At 33.6% G+C, this 22,245-nt stretch overlaps 1 protein-coding gene across 7 annotated transcripts in view; it reads right to left on the bottom strand.

The window, feature by feature from the left end:
• Positions 1 to 4,683, bottom strand: part of SOX6 (SRY-box transcription factor 6) — a gene marked incomplete at its 3' end in the record, with an annotated part of 516,843 nt that extends 512,160 nt beyond the window's left edge. For all 7 annotated transcript variants that reach the window (XM_079928497.1, XM_079928500.1, XM_079928502.1 and 4 more), the window contains exon 1: positions 4,636 to 4,683. The remainder of the gene's footprint in view (positions 1 to 4,635) is intronic.
• Positions 4,684 to 22,245: the final 17,562 nt, after the last annotated feature.

The raw sequence follows: 22,245 nt of genomic DNA, 5'->3' as shown, positions 1-22,245 counted from the left end.
AGCAGAGGAACTTAGTACAGTGAAAAAAAATTAATAAAGGGTAAAATAGGCCATAATAATAATAGTACTGAGTAAGTTTTAATGGTCCCAGGTCTTAGTAGTTTAATGGTGCCAGTAAAATGGTTTAATGAAATAAGTCCAGAGTATTACAAATTTTTAGAGCAGTTTATTCTGGTGCTACAAAAAGGAAGCTTCTTTCTAACTGGTCTTGTGTAATACACAGGGATTAGTTCAAAAAGTAAGTGTGGGAGTTTCATTAGACAAAAAAGGACAAAACAATTAGGTTAAAAATCCTGACAGGCAGATTCTTAAGATACACAAACTTGCAAAAAAAATAGATGTAAAGTCTTCCTTTAAGACAGGCAAAGCAAAAACTCTAGGGCTAAAGATGACTCAAGAAGTCATCAAGCTATTGTGAACATATATGCAAATCAAAAATTAAGATACATGGCTTGACATCAAGAGGGAAGGACAAAATTCAGCTATACTAAAAACATCAGAATGCCTCTTCACTGCTCATCTCATCAAGGTCTCTAATACTGGGCTTTTCTGGCTAAAACCATAGTATGACTGTGAAGAGTAGCTCTTTAGTACTTAAATATAGCCAGTGCAGCAAATTCCATAAACCTAAATCCTACCTTATTTCGGTGGCAGGCCATCTTAAAGGTTTGCAAGAAAAACCAACAATTTAGAAAGTCAGAGAGTAAAAAGAGATTCAAAGTACAGCAAGTAAAAAGACACTATTAAAAAACATTTTTTTCCTCAAAATTCCATCAATATTGCTCCAAAACACCACTAGGAGATTAAAAATAGGCCAGGCTGTCCTTTCAGGTATAAATTAGAAACAGAAAGTGGAGAGAGCAAAAAGAACAAGTATCTAAGGGCACTAGTATTAAAATTTAAAAGCTTAAAATGTAACGGATATACACATTCAGATTAGCAAACTGCTTTCAATTAAAGTAGATTTCTGGCCACAGTTCACAAATGTATAGTAGCTGTGTGTATTAATGTAGATACTTCAAATGTCAGTATATCTCTAATTAACATGAGCACACAACTGTAAAACTGAGAAGACACAATTTTAAATTCCTTACATTCCCAGCATTAATGCTTTCATGGGGCAGCTCCCGTTGTCATGGAAAATGGCATTCAAGCCCTATTTGTGGATTTTCACAGCTCATCTTTTTTATTTACCTGCTCTATGTCAAGATTAGCCTGGAATAATATTTTTTAAAGATAATGCACTTAGACCTACTTGTCCTTAAAATCACAGATGTTCTCACTGAGGGAGCTTTGGTCTGGGCTACGCTCAGTTTGAAACAAATTTCTCTCCATTTTAAAATACCACAAAGAGATGATTTCATGATTCTTTTTGTTTGTTTCCTAAAAATCTATGCAATTCAAAAAATTTCAGCTGAAGCATGACATGTGGAGTTTGGAAATAGGGGGATAGGAGAATGTCAGGGAGGAGCAAATGATCGAGGAACATGAGGAAATAAAGTGGTATAAGGTTCTCCAAAATCTCCTGCCTGACTTACTCTACCTAAACTTTTCAAAAATATTTTGTACAGCAACCAAGTAGAGACTGAGATAGTGATCAAACAACAAAAGAAAGAGAGCTAAAATATTCTCTGAGAGAAGACAGATTGGTGTTATGGAAAGAGCATGGAATTTATACTATGAATCCCTTGGTTTGAGTCCTGCCACTCTGCAAAAATAAGGATAATTCCTACTCATCTCACAGAGTTTTATGAAATTTAGCCAGTTTAATGTCTGCAAAAGCAAGTGTTATGCTGAATTAAGATATTGTTGTCATTATTAACTCAAGCATGGAGCTAAGCAATAATCATTTTGGTACCAAACAATAAAATACTTCCGGACTTTTTCAGTGAAAAAACTGCTATTAGACACCATGAACAGAGACAGAATTTTATAAAAGGGAATTCATTATCAAATTTCTAAAAAGGCTTGGGAACCTGAAAAAGCAGGCTATCTAATTCTCTGTTTTGTTGTTGTTATTTTCATTGTTTTTAACCAATCATTTACTGCCCTGGTAAAACTGAAAGGACAGAATTAATTAATTACATTTTAATTAGAGATAAAAAATTAAATGTGGGATATTAACATGCAAAACAAGGTCTTCTTATACAATGCCTACTTTGGGAAAAGAAAAAAGGTAGTTTTATTTTTTAAAAAGAAAAAAAAAGCTAGAATAAGATGCTTTCAGCTTCTGAAAAGATAACCATTTTCCTTCACAGTGTTTTCCTACTCTGACCTAGGTAGTAGATGTAAGTAGGTAAGATTCCAATCGGTTCTCACACACCTTTGGTGTGGCCTATTCATTATGGATGTGCAAAACAATATCCCACCTCCTTATCTCACAGACCGGCTTCTGCATACCTTACTAAGAAACCTTCCCGTGGCCATGAGGTATAACTTTCTGCCTTAGATCATGTAGCAAATAAGCAGTTCCAAAACATGGAAATTAAAGTTCCTAAAAGAAGCCATTGTCACTGATCTCATTTGCCTGTTTTTAGGCTAGACTAGATGAATATTTCTACTGTTCTAGCTGCCTCATCATTCAGTGTAAGTGGCAGACAGTTTCTGCAATAATTAAAAGAAGTGAGAATGCAAGGATTCTGGATGCCATGTTAATTTTATTTGACTTATCTTAGTCATAGTATCCTGCTACATTTCTTTAATAAGAAGGTTCCATAGTCAGGAGATGGCTGGAACAAAACTTGAGACCACAGACCAAAGGAACAACAAACTCCACACCCTAAACTATCATACGGAAATTCTCAAGTCTGGAAAACAATTACTTTAGGCCTGTGTGATTACTATGACTTCTACCTAAGTGATTAGACAAAATCTGACTAGAGCTTTTTGGGTTTTTTTAAGTTGAACTCCAGAAATAACCATATGAAAACTACACCCACAGTGCCCCTTCTATTTTTTAGCCTCTCTCTTTGTCAGGTCACAAGAAAAAAAATTCAGCTAATTGGACCACCTCTGTTCAAAACTCGTCTATGTATATCTGGTTGGGGTATTGCTGGATTGCTGGGGGGCAGGGGGCGGTAGAGAAGAGAAAAATTCAGGAAACAGAGCCTTTGGGTGATGAGAAATGTAGACTATATTTTGATTAAGGCCATCTTGGTTGAAATGCTGGTAATTGTCTTGTATTTGTAGTTTAAAAACATTAATCATCCTAAAAACTTACTATAGGGAATGACTGAATGATACGCGAGAAGAGAGAAAGGAAGTAAAAGAAAGGATAAAGCAACAAAGACAAGATTTGGACAGTTCAAAATTATTTCCCTTCACACAGATTTCTAATAGGATAAGCTCAGCTCCTTGGAACCATCCTTTTTCTCGAGAGCCCTTCAAAGGTACTTTACATTTCTTTCTCCATCTTCTTTGCCTCCTAATCCTCACTGTGATACCTTGCACAAATTAAAAGCTTATATTTAATCCAAATGAACCATGGACTTTAATATTTTGTGTTTTACATAAGAATTCAGTCTTCAAATAATACAATGTGAATTGATAGTCTCATAAAATAACATCTTATTCATTCTTAAAACATTAAAAAATATACAAACTGTGTTAAGCTATATTAAATATTCACATCTATTTTTTTAAGATGGTTCAAAATACCTGCCCCAATCAATGTTACTACTAAAAGAAAGGTAAAGCTGGTTTTAAATAAATTTTCACTGCTCTCTGTTTAAATACTGAATCACTTAAACTCTAATTTATAATGTTACTTTTTTTTCAAATACTTTCCTAGAAGTTTATTCCCTAAAATTCCTTTATAGTAGTACACTAACAGAGAAAAAGTTTCCTCTGTCTTTGTGGTTATCGAATGTAAAGATCACCTTAGATATCAATGGTTTGGTACAATGTACACACATAAATATATCTTAAACTCAAGTTACTTAAATATGGTCTTATATACACACAAACATTTTTAATACCTGCCACATACTCTAAACTACTTTTATATTAATAAATACATAACAATTTGAAGTATTTTCATTGATCATTAAAGTTCATTCAATATTTTTTCTTGAAATTGACCTTCTTTCCTGAGAAAAATTATCTTTGTTCTCCAAAATACCATTTAAAATATAATAGCATTTTGAGGATGGTGAAGAAGACAGGAATACCCCGATTTTGATATACATTATACATTCACTAAATGAGTCTTTGGTTCCTTAATACATAATCTCCTCAAGTACTGACAGCTCTTTGAATTCTGTATCATCTCACATCTTTTCAATGAGCACAGGCACATAGAACTTTTCAAGTCCAGACAACCAGAAGACTATAAGAAGTTATCAAGGTAAATTATTCATGTGCAGATAGACTAGCCCCTTTAAGGTAATAATCCATTCCTACAATTGAGCCCCATCTTCAAAAAGTGAGATATTTATCGTTTCAGCCTCTTGTAATTGGCCCTGCCATTGTGTTATTTCACTGGAAATCATAACAGAGGCTTTTTTCACCCTCTGATATTTTTCTATACTCCTTTTAAGAAAACACTTACAAAAAACTAATAACACTTTAAAAACACTGTAACTGTTCTCATCACACAATGAGAATAGTAAGAGTAATAAATAAGCCAATACTTACAAATACGCACAAAAAAATCAGCTCCAGCACCCAGAAATCACTGGTAAATTGCCTTTGAATTCATGAAAGTGACCTGAAAGTTTAGACAAAAAAGGAAATGAAAAAGGATTAGTAAATTGCATTTACTTGCTTTATTAAAGAATACATTCTGGCTACAAATTATACTATTTTTTAACTCGGTCAGTTGTCTACTCAAACAACTTTTTCCAAGATGATAATACCAAAAGAAACAATTCGTTCATTGTTCTTCATCGAAGAATACAACATCTCCATCCATTATGGCTTTTAAAATACTGTCAGTAATAAAGTGGTGTTTAAAAATATGAATAAGTAAAAACAAAAGCAAGAAAAAATTTTAAGGGAATAAAGGCTTACAAGTTACATTTGAAAAACTGTTTATGTCTGCAAGTTAAAACGAATTAGATTCACGGAAAATACCTTGGATATGTCCAACAGGAATACCTTGAAGGTAGACTAAATATGAAAAGATGCAGTTTTAGTTCTGCCCAAGATGTGGAATCTATTTAGATGCTTAGGCTATATACAATGCATTCTGTATGAGCCACAATTCAATTCAAAATTCTTTTCCTTGCACACACTTTAGTTCTGGCTGAAGAGGTAACAGATGCAACTCAAACATACAGAGCTAGCCTTGTAAAAAGTTTTAACTAGCACAATGACTCACTTTATGCCTCTAAATATCTATGGTTTCCTCTCTCCAGAACCCCCATGCATTAGAAAGTAGTTTGGTAGTTTATTTTTATTGTTTGGTCTAAATACAGCACATTTTTGGTTCCATGAAAACAAAGAAACTTTGTTGCAAAGGCCGTACTCTTTCCAAAAAGTTAGGATGGCTATGAGTAGTGTTCAAGTGAAAATAATAATGGAGCTTGGGTTCCTAATTTAGGTCAGAAACTTTCCTAGACTCTGGGGACTAGTTTGATTCAATCCACATATTTTAAATACAGCCAGTAAACATCTAGGTTAGTTAACTAACCTAGTTAGTTAGCTAACTAGATTTAAAGAAAATTCATTTCAAAAAACATAGATCTTGTTCAACATCATTTATAGGATCTACTATTCCCAATATTGCATTTATAGAACAAATGGCCATAATAGATTAGGTATTGGCCTCTGAAATTAAGTTGAGATATGAAATAAATATACAACTCAGCCCTTCCCCAGCTCCTATAACATGCTTTTGCCTAAGTGACCCATATAATTATTCTATTTTCTAGTCAGGATTGATAGATAATAAAGTCCTGGACATTTGGACAGCTTTAAGTATCCATACGTTTCCTCACCAGACCTCTTTCTCTCTGTAGGAAATGGTGCCTCAGGCTTCCCCAATCCAATTTCACCAGTTTCTAGCAACTCTGCAATGGCTACTTCTATTGCATGCGAGAAGTACAAGAGAGTCCACCCTGAGGAAGGTAGCTCTGTCATTTATTTTTGGTGTTATACCCTTTACCTCCTCATGGCTTTCTGATGTTTCGGGATTCAGTAGAGCAATTTTACCTGGGACACCACACAACCCAATGTGGACACACTCTGTGTACTAGTCAAAGCCAGAAAAGAATTCTGGTTCTGATATAAGCTATTCTCACATTTTATCTGACCCTGAATTAAAAATTATAACTGAAGTTATCTATAAAGTAAATCTCTAGCAAAATGCTGTATATCCAAAAGCCTAAAGTCTGGAAGAATCTAAGTGTTCTTAAGTGCTCACATACTTTTAAAAGGATCTCACCTTGTCTTTCTAGCAACTATTCTTTTAAAAGCATGAATTGGAATTATGCAATAAATATTATACATCCCATTTCTTCACTTCCATTTAAATAATGGAGGACAAAATAAAAGGCATCCAGATAATATTGTGACTGATGTATGTCTCATCTTTTTCAGTTAAGATCTCTAACTCTGGAGATATTTTAAATTTAGAATAAGTCAGATTCCAGAGATTTAGGGCAAATAGTATTTTAACATTCGTCAATATGAAGTCAATAAATCTCATTTGTCATATAAGTCCAGTCTTGCTGCATATTTTATTTGTTGTGGGTTTCTTTTGCGGTACGTGGGCCTCTCACTGTTGTGGCCTCTCCCGTTGCAGAGCACAGGCTCCGGACACGCAGGCTCAGCAGCCATGGCTCACAGGCCCAGCCGCTCCACGGCATGTGGGATCTTCCCGGACCGGGGGCACGAACCCGTGTCCCCTGCAGCGGCAGGCGGACTCTCAACCACTGCGCCACCAGGGAAGCCCCTTGCTGCATACTTTAAAAGTAACTCTGAATCTCATTATCAACTGATTTATACTATTGGTGAATTTTGCAGCAAACAAATTTAAAAGTATAAGCTTCTAACATCACAGTTCACTATTATAAAAAAACAAAAAAAATCACACTAAGTGAAGTCAGACAGAGAAAGACAAATATCATATGATATCATTCATATGTGGAATCCAATTTTAAAAAATAAAGATACAAATGAACTTATTTACAAAACAGAAACGGACTTACAAATATCGAGAACAAACTTGGGGCTACCAAAGGGGAAAGGTCGGGGGAGGGATAAATCAGGAGCTTGGCATGAACACACACACACTACTATGTATAAGACAGATAACCAACAAGGACCTACTGTATAGCACAGGGAACTCTACTTAATATTCTGTGATAACCTATATGAGAAAAGAATCTAAAAAAGAATGAATATATGTATATCTATAACTGGATCACTTTGCTGTACACCTGAAACTAACACAACATTGTAAATTAACTATACTCCAATAAAATTTAAATTTTTAAAAAAAAACTTTAATGCATACTTCCTCCTGTAGAGAATTTAGGAATAAACAAGCAATATTTTATGATGGGCAAAGAATTAAGAATCAACTCACAAGAATTAACACACAACTTGAAGTAATCTACTTCTTCAAGAACCAGAAAAGTTTAAGCTGAAGAAAACATTTCCAAAATAAAATTGGCAACTTTGGTCCTGAGGGCAGCACAAAAGTAAGAAGATAGAGAAGGAAATACCATCTGATCTGGAAAATCACAATATGTTTAGTAAAATGAATCTTCAGAATATCCAATCACCATGGATTGTTCCACTCCTCTACTAGTTCATTCATTCATTCAGCAAATACTGATCATGGGTTAAAGATTTCACTGGACAATATAGTCACAAATTTTTTAAATAAAGAAAATCATTACGCTGTACACCTAAAACTAATACAATGCTATATGTCAATTACATCTCAATTTATAAATAAATAAATATTTTTAAATCATGGCCTTTGTCCTAAAAGACTTTTCAAACAATCAGTAATCCAACCGTGGGGACCTCCCTGGTGGTTCAGTAGTAGAGGATCCACCTTACAATGCAGGGGATGCAGGTTCAATCCCTGGTGAGGGAACTAAGATCCCACGTGCCTCAACAAAGATCCCGCATGCCGCAACTAAGATCCGTTGCAGCCAAAAATAAATAATTAATTAATAAATCTTTTTAAAAAATAATAATAATCCAAACTGGACAACAAGCTATTACGTCTGACCATGGTGCTGACATCCTCCATATTATTTGGTTATCAAATCTTTTGCATATTCTTAATTTACTAAATAAAAAGTGCATTGTAGCTAGTGGGAAGCAGCCGCATAGCACAGGGAGATCAGCTCGGTGCTTTGTGACCACCTAGAGGGGTGGGATAGGGAGGGTGGTAGGTAGGGAGATGCAAGAGGGAAGAGATATGGGGATATATGTATATGTATAGCTGATTCACTTTGCTATAAAGCAGAAACTAACACACCATTGTAGAGCAATTATACTCCAATAAAGATGTTAAAAAAAAAAGTGCATTGCTACAAATTCTTCAATATAAAAATGCACAAAGAATATAAAGAGTAAATTTACCAATTAAGAAATACAAATGTCCAATAACAAAAATATGAGTCTCCCTAATAATCAAGTAAATGTAAATAAAGTATTTTCACCTAAAATATTGGCAAAATATTCTTGTAAACTGGACAAAAACTAGCATTTATGAGGATGTGGAAAAATAAACACTTTCAGGTACCATTCATGGGATTATAAATTGGGTACAACTTTTCTGAATGGTAATTTGACAGAAAGTGTTAATATATATATTTTTTTATTTTATTTTATTTTATTTTTTTGCGGTTCGCGGGCCTCTCACTGTTGTGGCCTCTCCCGTTGCAGAGCACAGGCTCCGGATGCGCAGGCTCAGCGGCCATGGCTCACGGGCCCAGCCGCTCCGCGGCATGTGGGATCTTCCCGGACCGGGGCACGAACCCGTGTCCCCTGCATTGGCAGGCGGACTCTCAACCACTGCGCCACCAGGGAAGCCCCAGAGAGTGTTAATATTTTTAACATCAATATCCTTTGAGTTTGAAAGGCTATTTCCAAAATTATCCTAAGGAACTAATCACAAAAATGTTAAAATACATATACATGTAATAAGCATGTTCATTACAGCATTTTTCTAATAGCCCTAAATTGAAAATAACCTACTAACTGCATAAGTAAATTATGGTACATATATATAACAGTACTCTGTAATCATTAAAAATTATGATATAAATCTATATTTAATGACATTAAAAGATGGCCACATAATATTGTTGAATAAAAAAAATAACATGTATAATAAGAGCTAATTTATAGAAAATCAAATGTGTATATACACACATGCACACAAAGTAAAGTACAATTTAACAAAAATGTTAACACTGAGTGAGATATGGGCTTATTTTTACTTTTTTATTCTTATGAGTTGGTGTTATTTATATTTTTTTTATCCTTAACATGTCTAATTTGTCCCAAAACAAAAAAGCTATTTCTAAAATTCACTATATCACTTATACATTCAAAAGTAGTCACCAAATCCAGACTAACGTGCTATTAATCTAGCAGCAAAAGCCAAATATTAATATTAGTTACAAAAAGAAAAACCTCTGAATTACAAGGCAACTTCAAACAAGTATCTTGACATCAAATGAAGAAGCCATAAAGATTTTCACAAAATATGTCCCCCTCTACCAAAAATAGGTAACAGAGCAAAGGTAAACAGAAAATAAAAACACTTCCGCCTCCCTGTATAATTAGACTTTAAAAGCTTTCAAGCTAAATTTTTAAATCCTGCTTAAAGCTGTCTCTAAACCACACCCATTTCTCTTTTTAATCCCCATCCCTTCTTTTTTTTTTCTAAGCAAGAAGGTTCAAGTTGGTGGTTGGATTAAATGACCTTACAACTCTGAGAGTCAATAACCTAAGGCATTTTTTAAAGTACCAAAATGCTTCCAAAAACACCTGTAACAAAATTTTGTCCACCTTTATATTAAATTGTGGCATCACATGTTTAAAACTCAACTCAAGGATTGATTCTTTGGTTTAATAATGTTATGTTATACATAATGAGCCATTGAGTTAAAACAACTACATTTAAAGCATTTATTTTCTCAACTAACTTTTGGAAAGACATCAATGCCTGGTGTTTCATACATCAAAATAAATATAGAGACATTAAAAAATATCCTGTATGCAAATACAAATGAGTTTTCCTGCAGATGTGATTTTTGCATTAAAACTGCTATTCTCTCCCAAGTTGCATCAATTAAAAAAAAATGCAAAACCCTCCATAATATTATCTTTTGTTCTTTATAGCATTGCTAGGCTGAAGCCATGTTTCTTGAACTCCATCATTCTTAGCTTTCCTTTTCCTCTTAATAATTATACTAAATTATGTAAAATTTGAACTATGAAATGTGAAAATGAAATGTGAAATTCATCTTGCAAAGGAACTGATACTAAGCTAATGCACAATTTTTAAAAAATGCAATTACTAATAATTAAGAATATCACAATAGTGAAGGGGAAAATGAGGTTTCACTTATTGATATTTACATCTTCTAAGGCAAAAGTAAGAGTATTTCTGATGTATCAAGGAAGACAACTTAGATGCTACCTAGTATACCACTCTGCTTTCCTGGAACAAAAGCCTATTTCCTCAAAGAAATAGGAATTTCCCCTATTTTAAAAAATCTCCAAAGATAGTTACTACTGAAGCATACTGCTAGTTGCCTATTTATATATTCTATGCTGCTCAACCTACACCTTCAATATGATTCCAGTATTAAGGGCCACAGTTTAGAAGGGATGTTGACAAGCATTCATAAGAGAATGGCTAAGAAATTTTAGAGGAAACATGTTACATTAAAATGGTTGCATGCTCTAAAGGTGGTTAGTTGGACTGAACTTTGGAGATCATCTAATCCAGTGATCCTCAAACTCTTTGGTCTCAGGACTCCTTTACATTTCTAAAAATTATTCAGAGTCCCAAAGAGCTATGGTTATATTTATCAATAGTTATTATATCTGAAACTAAAGCTAAGAAAAAATTTAAATAGTTATTAATTCATTTAAAATAAAATAAATGATTAATAATCATTTAGTGATGAACCTATTACATGGTAACATAAATAACATAATTTTAAAATACAAGCATATTTTACAAAACAAAAAAATTAGAAGACTGGCATTGTTTTGCATTTTTAAGTATCTCAAATGCCTAGTTCAATAAAAGACAGTTGGATTCTCATAGGTGCTACTGCATTCAATCTGTTGTGATATGTTGGTTTGACAGAAGTATGTGAAAAATATCCATCTTCACACAGATATGAAGTTGGAAAGAGGCAGATTTTTTAACAGCCTTTCAGATGATTGTAGCTATTCTTCTTTAGTACTATATCAAAATTTGACAAGTAATAGTTTACCAAAGGTTAAGTGCAATATGGAATCTGAAACCTGAATATCAATTAACTTTTTATATTCTGTTACTTTAAAAACCACTGGTCTTGGGCTTCCCTGGTGGCGCAGTGGTTGAGAGTCCGCCTGCCAATGCAGGGGACACGGGTTCGTGTCCCGGTCCAGGAAGATCCCACATGCCGCGGAGCGGCTGGGCCCATGAGCCATGGCCGCTGAGCCTGCGCGTCCGGAGCCTGTGCTCCGCAACGGGAGAGGCCACAACAGTGAGAGGCCCGCGTACTGCAAACAAACAAACAAACAAACAAACAAACAAACACCACTGGTCTTTAAATGCATCTTTTACCCATGCATGTTTTTGCAACATCATGCATTGGTTCATCTGGAGAATACTGGTTCACTTGAGTTGTGCAGATCTTCAAAACGTTGATGTATTTCATTATTCAATATTTTAAAAAATCACATTTGTTAATATCACCAATTGTTACTATCACCAATCTTAGAAAGGTTTTAAATATTGGAAAGCCATCAACCTCATGGTAGTGGATACAAGTTTTCCAAACAACTAATTTTCTCTTGAAAGCTCAAATTTTATTATTGACAACAAATAGTGTCAGTTGATTTTCCTAAAATGGGAGGCTCACTTTGCTCATTTTTGAGAATACATCTGCCAAGTATCCACAGTTTGAATAACCACTGTGTGTCTGTTAGTCATTCTTTCAAGTAAAAATGACGTTCTATGAAAAAAACAGTTAGTTCAGCTTGAAACTCAATCATGCAAGTGATTTTTTCTCAAGGTAACTACAGTACTTGAGTAGGCAGCATAAGTGCTTTATTCATACTTCCCATTTCATCACAGACTATTAAAAATATACTTAAGGGTCAAGAATTAATAAAATCAATAATTTGTACTGCTTCATCTGCAACATTCTTAAGCAAAACTAGATTTTTTTTCTGTGAATGGTGATTATTCTAAAAAATGCAAGGACTACTAACAAAATTTGGTGCCACTGCCTTGATCTGTGCTAAGGCACCAGCAGTCCTGCCCAAAATTGCTTTGCATCCTCAGTGTAAATGGCAACACATTGAAAAAGGTAAATAGCATCTTAGTATTATGATGAAAATAGTTTTGATTTTTTAGACCCCTTGAAAGGGTGTCAGGGGTCCCCATACAGACCCCATTTTGATAACTGCTTATCTACTCTGATAATCCATTTTGCAGCTAAGGAAACTATCTAGTTTAATATTTTCAAGCCCACAAAGGAAAGGTAATATCTAGCACACTGAGTGTAATGTGATTGAAAGTTACTCTTTCTTCTTTCCAAAATAAAAAATAACACTAGTGGGTGGGAATTACAAGGTAGTGAATTTTAGCTCAGTCCAGACAAATCTTTAAAAGCAATATAATAAGTTGCCTCGCAAAAAACAGATGTGTTCCTGAGTTTGTAAAAGTTGAGACTGGATGACTCTTTGCCAGGGATGCTGTAGAAAGAATTCTTACCCTAAGTTTAAAGTTGTATCAAAACTTAACTGATTATATAATCACTTAGAAAGCTTTTATAAAATTTGAATTTCTAGGCCCCACCCCAAAACCTACTAAACTGGAATCTCCTTGAGTGGGCCGAGAGTTTCCAGTTTTTTGAAAGCTCCTGAGGTGACTGTTAAAGCCCACCTAGCTGCAGATGGTGTTCAAGAACTGTTGTACCAGTTCACCTCTAAACTCACTACCACTTCAACATTCTACAATTTTATATTTTATCCACACCCACTGGAAGTATACCCTTAAACTTTAATGTAACATTTCCTAAGTCTACTTTAACACATTATAGATGGTCAGGATCAAGGTATTTCTGGGTCAGAAGAGGAGGAATTAATGTTGCATTTCCTAGGCCTGCGAGTTCACCTCTGCCAGCGTATGTAGCGGAATAGTAAATCAGAGATAGAATTGACTAAGTTTGATACATATTCACAACTGAGAAAACCCATAAAAAAAAAAAGAATGGTCAGTATAAAAATAGTACCTACATGAAAAATGAATGAGATTATTGAGAAGACAACGTGCCTTCCACTTTACAAAGGCAGCTTATTGCTATGAACCAAGACCAAAATATAGATCTCAAACTTCCAAAACCTATTTATAGAATTACTACCATGTGACTTAATCCCCAAAACTCTTGTATCTTGAGGTCTTGATTACAGAAAAATTTCATATACTTCATAAACACAACATAAGGCAACTTGTCCACTTTACCAGAATCAAACAAAAATTTAGCAATAAGCCAAAAAATAATTTGCAATATATTTTGTAACTTTTCACTTAATAAACTTGTTCTCTTTTACTTCTTCTTTCTTCTCCTGCTTTCTTAGCAAAACATACTTCTTGGAAATAACACCTATTAATGTATTTTTTAATATCCCTTTTTTTCTTGCAGCCTGACTGATTTCAGACATATATGATATCAGCTTAATAACAAAAGTCAGAGAAGGTCTTGCGTAAGAAGGACTGGAGAAAAAAGTGATCATCAAAACATAATCCTCAGACCCCTTATTTCAGAAGTACCAGGTTCCTTATTAAAACAAAAAAAATTTAAAAGAGGCCCCACCCATTCCTATTGATTCTGTAATTCCAAAAGCATGGCCTAGGAATTTATTTTAAAGCATAGCCCCCAGGTGATTCCTGTGCACACTAAAATTCAATAACTGCTGGGCTAAAGGGCAACTGTGTTAAATGAGGATAAGCTCACAAAAAATTTTGCGCAAAAAGAATTTTTTTAATAATTCTATAAAATGTTTTATCTTACTAAAAAGATTCTCAATGCTTTTGGATTTCTTATTTTTTTAATAAAATATTTTTTTAATGTAAGGATAAATTAGAAACTAGAATTTAACTTAAAAATTAAGGCTTAGTTATTGTAGAGTGTTTTTTTTTTGAGAATGATACATGCAATTCTCCAGCAATACAATTAACATTTTTGAGAGCCCACAGGATACATAACATGAATTGGAATCTCTGGGGATTCAGAACAACAAAGCACAATCCCAAATCTCCAGCAACTGACAATTTGGATTCACTGTGAGATAAACATTATATTTAGAATAGTCTCAACATTTGCAGTTGCATTATCATATCTGGAATAAGGAGAGGATTCCACCCCTGCTGAGTTTTTTCTCCCTGAACTCTGCTCACAAAATAAAGTGGCAGAACATTTTTAAAGCAATCATTTAACAAAAGTTTGTAAATAAGTACTGATTTTTTAAGACCATAAATTTTTAAAATAAATCTACTATTTTCTATAGGGTAAACTGATAGGCAAAAGAGATGGGGTTGTTCTTTGTACTTGTTCTAGGTAATTAAATCAAGATAAATTTAAAGACATCTAAAGAGGATCTGTTTTGATACTCATTTTAAGATACTCTTCTTGTTACCACTCTCTGTACCACTCCCTCTTAACCACAAATAATGACTTCAGTAATGGAGCTCTGTAATTTAAAGTACCAGGCAAGTAACACCAAGTTACTTAGATGAATTGACACGGCCTGTTGTGCAAATATGTACTTAGGATGAGATTATAAAAATAACAGCTGCATTATCAACAGCTCATCATTTACTGAATGTTTGCTCTGTGTTAAGCACTGGAAAAACAAAAATGAATGACATAGAGTTGGTGACTTCAAGGAGTTCACAACCTAGTAAAAGAGACAAATAATTACAGCTTTGTGTGAAATACATGAGATGAAGAAAAATTTATAAAACTATGTAATCCAATTTTCTGAAATAAAGAATATATATAGAAATTGGGGATGCTGCCACTTAACTCCTAAGGTTTTTGTGAGGATTAGAGATAAGAAAATGCTTCCTAGATGGGATATGTCTTCTATAAATGTACTTCCCTTTTTGCTTTTTCCCTGAGATTTCGTTGAAATGTGCCCAAGTCACAACTTACACAGATGACCTGGTGGCTAATATAACCACTCACTTTTTAAAGAAGAATGTCTTAAGGGTATATGACCTTGGCAATGCTACCCCATCATCACACTCAATATATGGACACACTGCATGTCCTCAGGGAGCTCAGTCATACACTATGGATTAGTCCTTCCCAGACGTAATTAAGTCTTGTGCTCACTCTCAAAAACACAGAAACAAATGAAGAAAATCATGTAGAGAGATCCTGCTTATCCTTTTACTGTCTGTCTTTCATAACAATTTAAAGATTTCACTGTGAAGTCCAGACAAGATCTGGCCTGGCATCTCTCAGAGTGCCTCACTTACTAAGTGAAAAATAGGAATACCAGGATGAGATGTACCCAAGTTTACAGGCACATAACTCACTTAGGACCACATGACAAGTTGGTGACAGAGCTTTCACTTTAAGTCAGAGTTTCCAATTACTGAGCTCACGTCTATTCTATGAGGAACATAAATGTCTCCTGTTATTTCATCTGTAAAATGGGATAGTTAGCATTCACTTCTCTCATACCATGTCAGTTTCACTACTTTGCCTTCACACTTACCTCATTTGAAAAAAGATACTTCATAAAATGGAAAGGGGTTAAATACCTGGGGTGAAATATATTTCTCTGGTGCTAGTACCTTCCCATTTTCCCCAACTCCAATCAACCACCAATTCCTGTATACTTTTTGTCCTGGAATTTTCCTAATTTTCCTTTTTTTTTTTTTCTGATTCACAATGAGATTGATGGGACTCTGTGTGTGCGTGTCTGTGTCTGTGTCTACACGTGTGTAGATACACTTAGGAAAAATACTCTGCTACACAAGACATAATTCTCATTTCCCTACATTACTGCTCTCATGCCACCACTGGGACAAAAACCATTGCCTTTTTAATGTGAGAAGATGGAAGAAATGCACAGCGCTCTCCAATACTCAAATCCCAGCCCTAAATTTCATCCCTATCAATGCTGCTTCTGCAGAATTCACAGTAAAAAAAGACTAGGAATTATTAAGCAATAAGTTGATATTTATTTTCTTATTAAATCGTCATAATTACTTTGTGATGGGATTACTATCCTCATTTTAAAAAAAAAGAAAAAACTGAAACTCACTGGGATTAAATATTTACAAAGGTAGTAAGTGGCATGGTTGGCACTCAAATTCACAATCTCTGGTTCCAAAGCTAGTGTACTTTCCATGTTTCATTTAAGTAGCATTCCTTAATATTTCAGATCCTTTAAAAACTTATTGGTTCTGATGCTAAAAGAGCTTCATTTAAGAGATCCTAAATCCCACCATTTCTATACATTGATCCTACTCCTGCCCTTCAACCACCATATTTCTCTGGGACAGGCACTATGCCAAGTCCACACATCAGCCTATAATTCAAAGCCTGTTTCTTGCATTCTCTACTCCAGGGTAGCTTCCCAGAACAATTTTACTGGACAGAGGAGTCTTTCTTCTAAAAAAAAAAAAAAAATGAAAATATTTAGCATATCTATCACACACAATAAGGAAACTTCCAAAACTTAAAGAGAAATATTCTAAGGTCAGTGATATTATTTTGTACATTAAATGCTTTAAATTTGAGATGGTTTTGAAAATTAAATATATATGCTTAATTCCTTTCCAATAATAAAATAATCTAAATAAATTTTAGGTTCAAAATGTGTAATGTAAAGTACAAGAGTTCAAACAGTATATTATTGGCACAGGAATAATAGGCAGACCAATAAACAACAGAAAATCTAGAAATAGATGACAATTTGTAGAAAAATTTAGTCTATAAGTGACACGTCAAATCAGTGGAGAAATGATAAACTATTCAACAAATGATGCTGGGAATGAGTAGACATTTGGAAAAAATAATATTGAATCTCTACCTCCACTTTACACTAAAGTAAATTCCAGATGGATTTTTTTAATGTAAAAACTAAAAAGAAAAATGACATTAAAACAAGGAAAGGATTAGCAAAATTGACTACACTGAAAATTTTAAACTTCTGTATTTAAAAAAAAAAAAAAAAAGACCATTAACAAAGTTAGAAGGCAGACCACAAACCAGAAAGAAAAAAAAAGTATATTTTTGGTATGGTATGACTAATGGGAACATCAAATCAATAAGAAAAAAACAGAAAAATAGGCCACAAAAATGAATAGAATATTTACAAATGAGAAAAGGGAAAAAGAAAATAAGCTAAAAAATGATTCAATATCACAATTAATTTTTAAAATGTTAAGTAATACATTGATTCATATCTCAATACAAGATAACAAAGATTTAAAATATTAGTAATATGTAATGTTCATGAGCATGAGGAATTGGGCACTCTCATTCACTGGTGAGAATGTAATGCAGCACAACCTTTCTGGAGGGCAGTTTGACAATTCTGCATTCCCTATATCACTTATAGAAAAAAATCAAACAATATGGAAAAGCATAAGAAAAAAGTAAAAGATATTCTTTCCAGTACATCCAATTTTTCTTTTTTTTTTTTTTTTGTGGTATGCCTCTCACTGTTGTGGCCTCTCCCGTTGCAGAGCACAGGCTCCGGACGCGCAGGCTCAGCGGCCATGGCTCACGGGCCCAGCCGCTCTGCGGCATGTGGGATCTTCCCGGACCGGGGCATGAACCCGTGTCTCCTGCATCGGCAGGCGGACTCTCAACCACTGCGCCACCAGGGAAGCCCTACATCCAAATTTTAAATGTACATGTCCTTTGATACAAGAATTCTAGTTCTATTTTATCCTAAGGAAATTATTGGACAAATGGGTAAAGAGCATATGTACAAAAATGTTCACTGAAGTGTTGTTTATGATAGGAAGGAGCTGGAGACAACCAATGATTAATCAATATTCAAATAACTAGGGTACAACCAAAAAATAGAGTACAATGCAGTCATTACAAAAATCCATATTTATAAAGAAGAAAGATACCCACAGCATAGTTACTGAGGGAAAAAAAAAAGGCTGAAGAAGCACATGTATTTTCTTCCAACTGTATAAAAACATATAAACTATTATATGGGTATGTACGCATATGAACACAAAAAAAGGATATACAGCAAAATGTTATTTATGAGTGTTCATATCTATATCTATACTTATATATGTGCATAAGTTAAAAAAGAAAGGACATGCAGCAAAAGATTATTAATGAATTCTGAGATTATCATTGAAATTTTCTTTTTTTCTCTATTCATTTCCTTATTTTCTGAATTTTTTATATGTCTTGACATTCTTTTTTTGTATAATCAGAAAAGAAAGGATTTTTATTTTTAAATAAATTTAAAATGAGGTAAAGATTTAATTAATATTCAAACACAAATTTTTTTATACCAAACTATAACCCTAAAAAACGATGCTGAAAAAGATAATCCTAACTAATACCAGTAAGAATAACAATGCTAAATCTAAAATGGTAGGTTTAAATCTACTGTAGAGGGAAAATGACTAGATCTACCCCGGTTAAAAAAATTCAGTGTATGTGAATATACATATTTTACATGCACAAATAATGTATGTAAATATGTTACATCCATAACAATAGCATAATCTATGACTTGGTGATATTAGCATACTCTTCCTAAAACAGCAGTGTTTTAAATTGGCAAATTTAGTTAGAGCTTTCCTTCAAAATGTCCATCACTTTGACCCAGCTCCACTTTTAGAAATCTATCTTAAGGAATTAGTCATAAACACAAAAATAATTTTTGTACAAATATATTTATTCCAGTATTATTTAAAAGAGCAAAACAAAAGAGGCAGGTTATAGATCCTATTTAGGTAAAATAAGGATAGATATAAATGTGCTTACATAATAGGCATAGAAAAATTCTAAAGGGATACCCAGAAAATTCTTCATGGTGGAACAAACATCTTGATTTTTCACTTTACACATTTCCATATTTGAATTTTGGTCATGAGCATGATTACTTTTATCATTTAAAATGCAAAAGAATAAAAGAGATAAAATGGCAAAAATAATAATAATAATTTGAAGCAACTGATATCTAAAAATAAGAGAATATCTAAGTAAGATATCATCCACTCACTAGGCATAACATTATGTGGTTATTAAAATTTTTACTTAGAACCCTGGGTAATAGCATGGGAAAATACTTATGTCATAATGTGAAGCAAAAAAAGGAATAAAAATTATATATACATACGTCTAAAAAAAAAAAAGCCGACGCTTAAGAAAACAACTGTGAGGAAATAGTAATCTGTAACAAAGGCTGCCACTGGGTATAGGACTGGGATAAATTCTTTCTTTTCTTTCCACTTTTTGTACTTTTACAAATTTTCATAATGCTGAACATTTTTAAGCGGAAAAAATTAATAAAGCGGGAAAAAAGTATACAATTCTATTTTATACAGAGTTCACACCTTCAAATGTCACTATCTTGACCAACTTTCAAAGAGTTTTTTCTGAACTGTAATTAGCATACAAGTAAATCTCCTTAATTAGTAATGTGAATTCTATATCCTATATCCAAAAACAAGGGAAAGTTTAAGTAAAATACAGCCCACTACCAGGCATAATATTATGTGTTAATTAAAACTTTCACTTAGAATCCTAGTTAACAGCATGGGAAAATACTCACGTGGCACACATCCACTCTACTGTATAATAAAGTTGTAATTTAGCCAATAGAATTCCCTAACTTCCTTTGAATCAGCAATATTCCTGTGAAGTATGTAATAAGATAAACTACTTTTTCCTTGATAAGTAACTTCAGTTTCCTCATCTATAAAATGCACATAATAATATTATACTGCCTCACGGATTTATTGCTAACATTAAATGAGATAATAAGTGTAAATCAATTAGTACAGTCTCCTGGCACTTACTGTACTCAACAAATGGTAGCAATTATTACTATTATGAGCATGGTTGCCCTTAAAATATTTACTTACTCTCTCCTTTCTATTAGGATAAACTCTATGCAAGACTAATCGGACTGAAAGAAGGATATATTTTTAATTAAAAATGAAGATTTAAGTATCAGAATCAACTTAAAATCGTAAGAGTGTATGAAAAATACAAAATTTATATATGGGAAGTTACTTATCTAAACCTTATTCTGAAAATGTAGACTTTTAAAAGAATATATTTACTATTCCTGTGCTCAAGTAATTGTAAGCACACAGAACCTCAAAATAAAAGAAAATCATGTTCTTGCATAGCTAACCTCCCAGAGTAACAATCATTGCACAGTATGAGTTTTTTAACCTTCTTTACTATTTAGTCCATTAATTCACACTCCGCTAGAACAACAGGAACCAGAGGTAGTCTTGTATAGTAAGAAAGAATGAAGGCTAGGAGGCAGACCTAGGTTCAGACCTTGCCCTGTAACTTATTAGATGTGTGACCATGGGCAATTATTTAATTTCTCTGCAGCTTAGTTTTCTCATCTGTAAAATAATAATAATCATATTACCTACCTCAAAAGATTTTTAGAATAACTAAATGGGATGATCTATATAAAATATGTAACAAACATGTTGACCTCACAAAGTAGTTCTTTGGCATTTATTAACAGGGATCAGCAAACTTTTTCTATAAAAGGCCAGACAGTAAATAATTTAAGCTTTGAGGGCCACATGATCTCTGTCACATCTACTTAACTCTGCCATAATAGAGCAAAAGCAACCATAGAAAATACATAAATAAGTGGGCATGGATATGTTCCAATAAAACTTTATTTATAAAAATAGATAGTGGAGCTTCCCTGGTGGAGCAGTGGTTGAGAGTCCGCCTGCCGATGCAAGAGATACGGGTTCGTGCCCCGGTCCGGGAAGATCCCACATGCCGCAGAGCGGCTGGGCCCGTGAGCCATGGCCGCTGAGCCTGCATGTCCAGAGCCTGTGCTCCGCAACGGGAGAGGCCACAACAGTGAGAGGCCTGCGTACCGAAAAAAATAAAAAATAAAATAAATAAAAATAGGTAGTGGGCCAAATTTGGCCACCTGGACATAGTTTGCTGAATCCTGATTTAGTGGACTCCCCAACTGGGTATCCTCTAAATGGCTCTCTACACTATGACCTCCTAGGAAAACTCCTTCAATTTTCAAATCTTCTAAATCAGTGTTTTCAAAGTGTGCTCTATGGAACACTCATTTCCTGAGACATTAGTAGAAGTTACACCTCAATAAAATTCTATGATCATAAAAGTTTAAGTAAAAATAAATTAATTAATCAGAAATGAGCACACTGCAAATCAACTATATTTCAATTTAAAAATAAATAAATAAAAAGTTTAGGAAATTCTTGGTTGAACAAATTTTGTGTCTGTAGAAATTCTTTATACATTAATGTCTTTGGAAATCTCCAAAAAGAGCATGCGGAGTATAATTCATTGAGTCATTATTTTGGCAAAAATTTTTGAATGCCTATTCACCTAGTGATGTGGATGTACAAATAAATAAAATAGGCAAAAGTCCCTGCCTTCACTGAGCTTACATTCCAATGGGGAGACAAACAATAAAAAAATAACAAGCAATACAAATAGTATTTTAGGTGATGGTAAATGATATAGAGAAAAGTGAAGCAGGTGGAGGATAGGGCGTGCTAGAGTTATAAGTATGATACACAGGATGTTCAGAGAGATTAAATGTAAATGGACAAATACTCCAATTTTAAAATCCTCATTAAATGTGGCTTATAAGAGATATTTTTAAACCCTAAGCATACAAAAAAGATAACAAGTGAATTTTTTAAATATAACATACAAATACTAACAAAGGAAAACTTTAATAATATCAAACAGAATGGCTTAAAGGCAAAGAGTATTACTAGAGATAAAGATCATAGTTAACAATAAAAGACTGTTAATTCATTAATTATATACAAAGCATATTTTGTTAAGATATAAT

Source organism: Stenella coeruleoalba, assembly GCF_951394435.1.
Source record: "Stenella coeruleoalba genome assembly, chromosome: 8".
Taxonomy (NCBI): Eukaryota; Metazoa; Chordata; class Mammalia; order Artiodactyla; family Delphinidae; genus Stenella; species Stenella coeruleoalba.
Note: the sequence above shows the minus strand (reverse complement) of the source record. Positions and strands in the feature narration are given on the sequence as shown.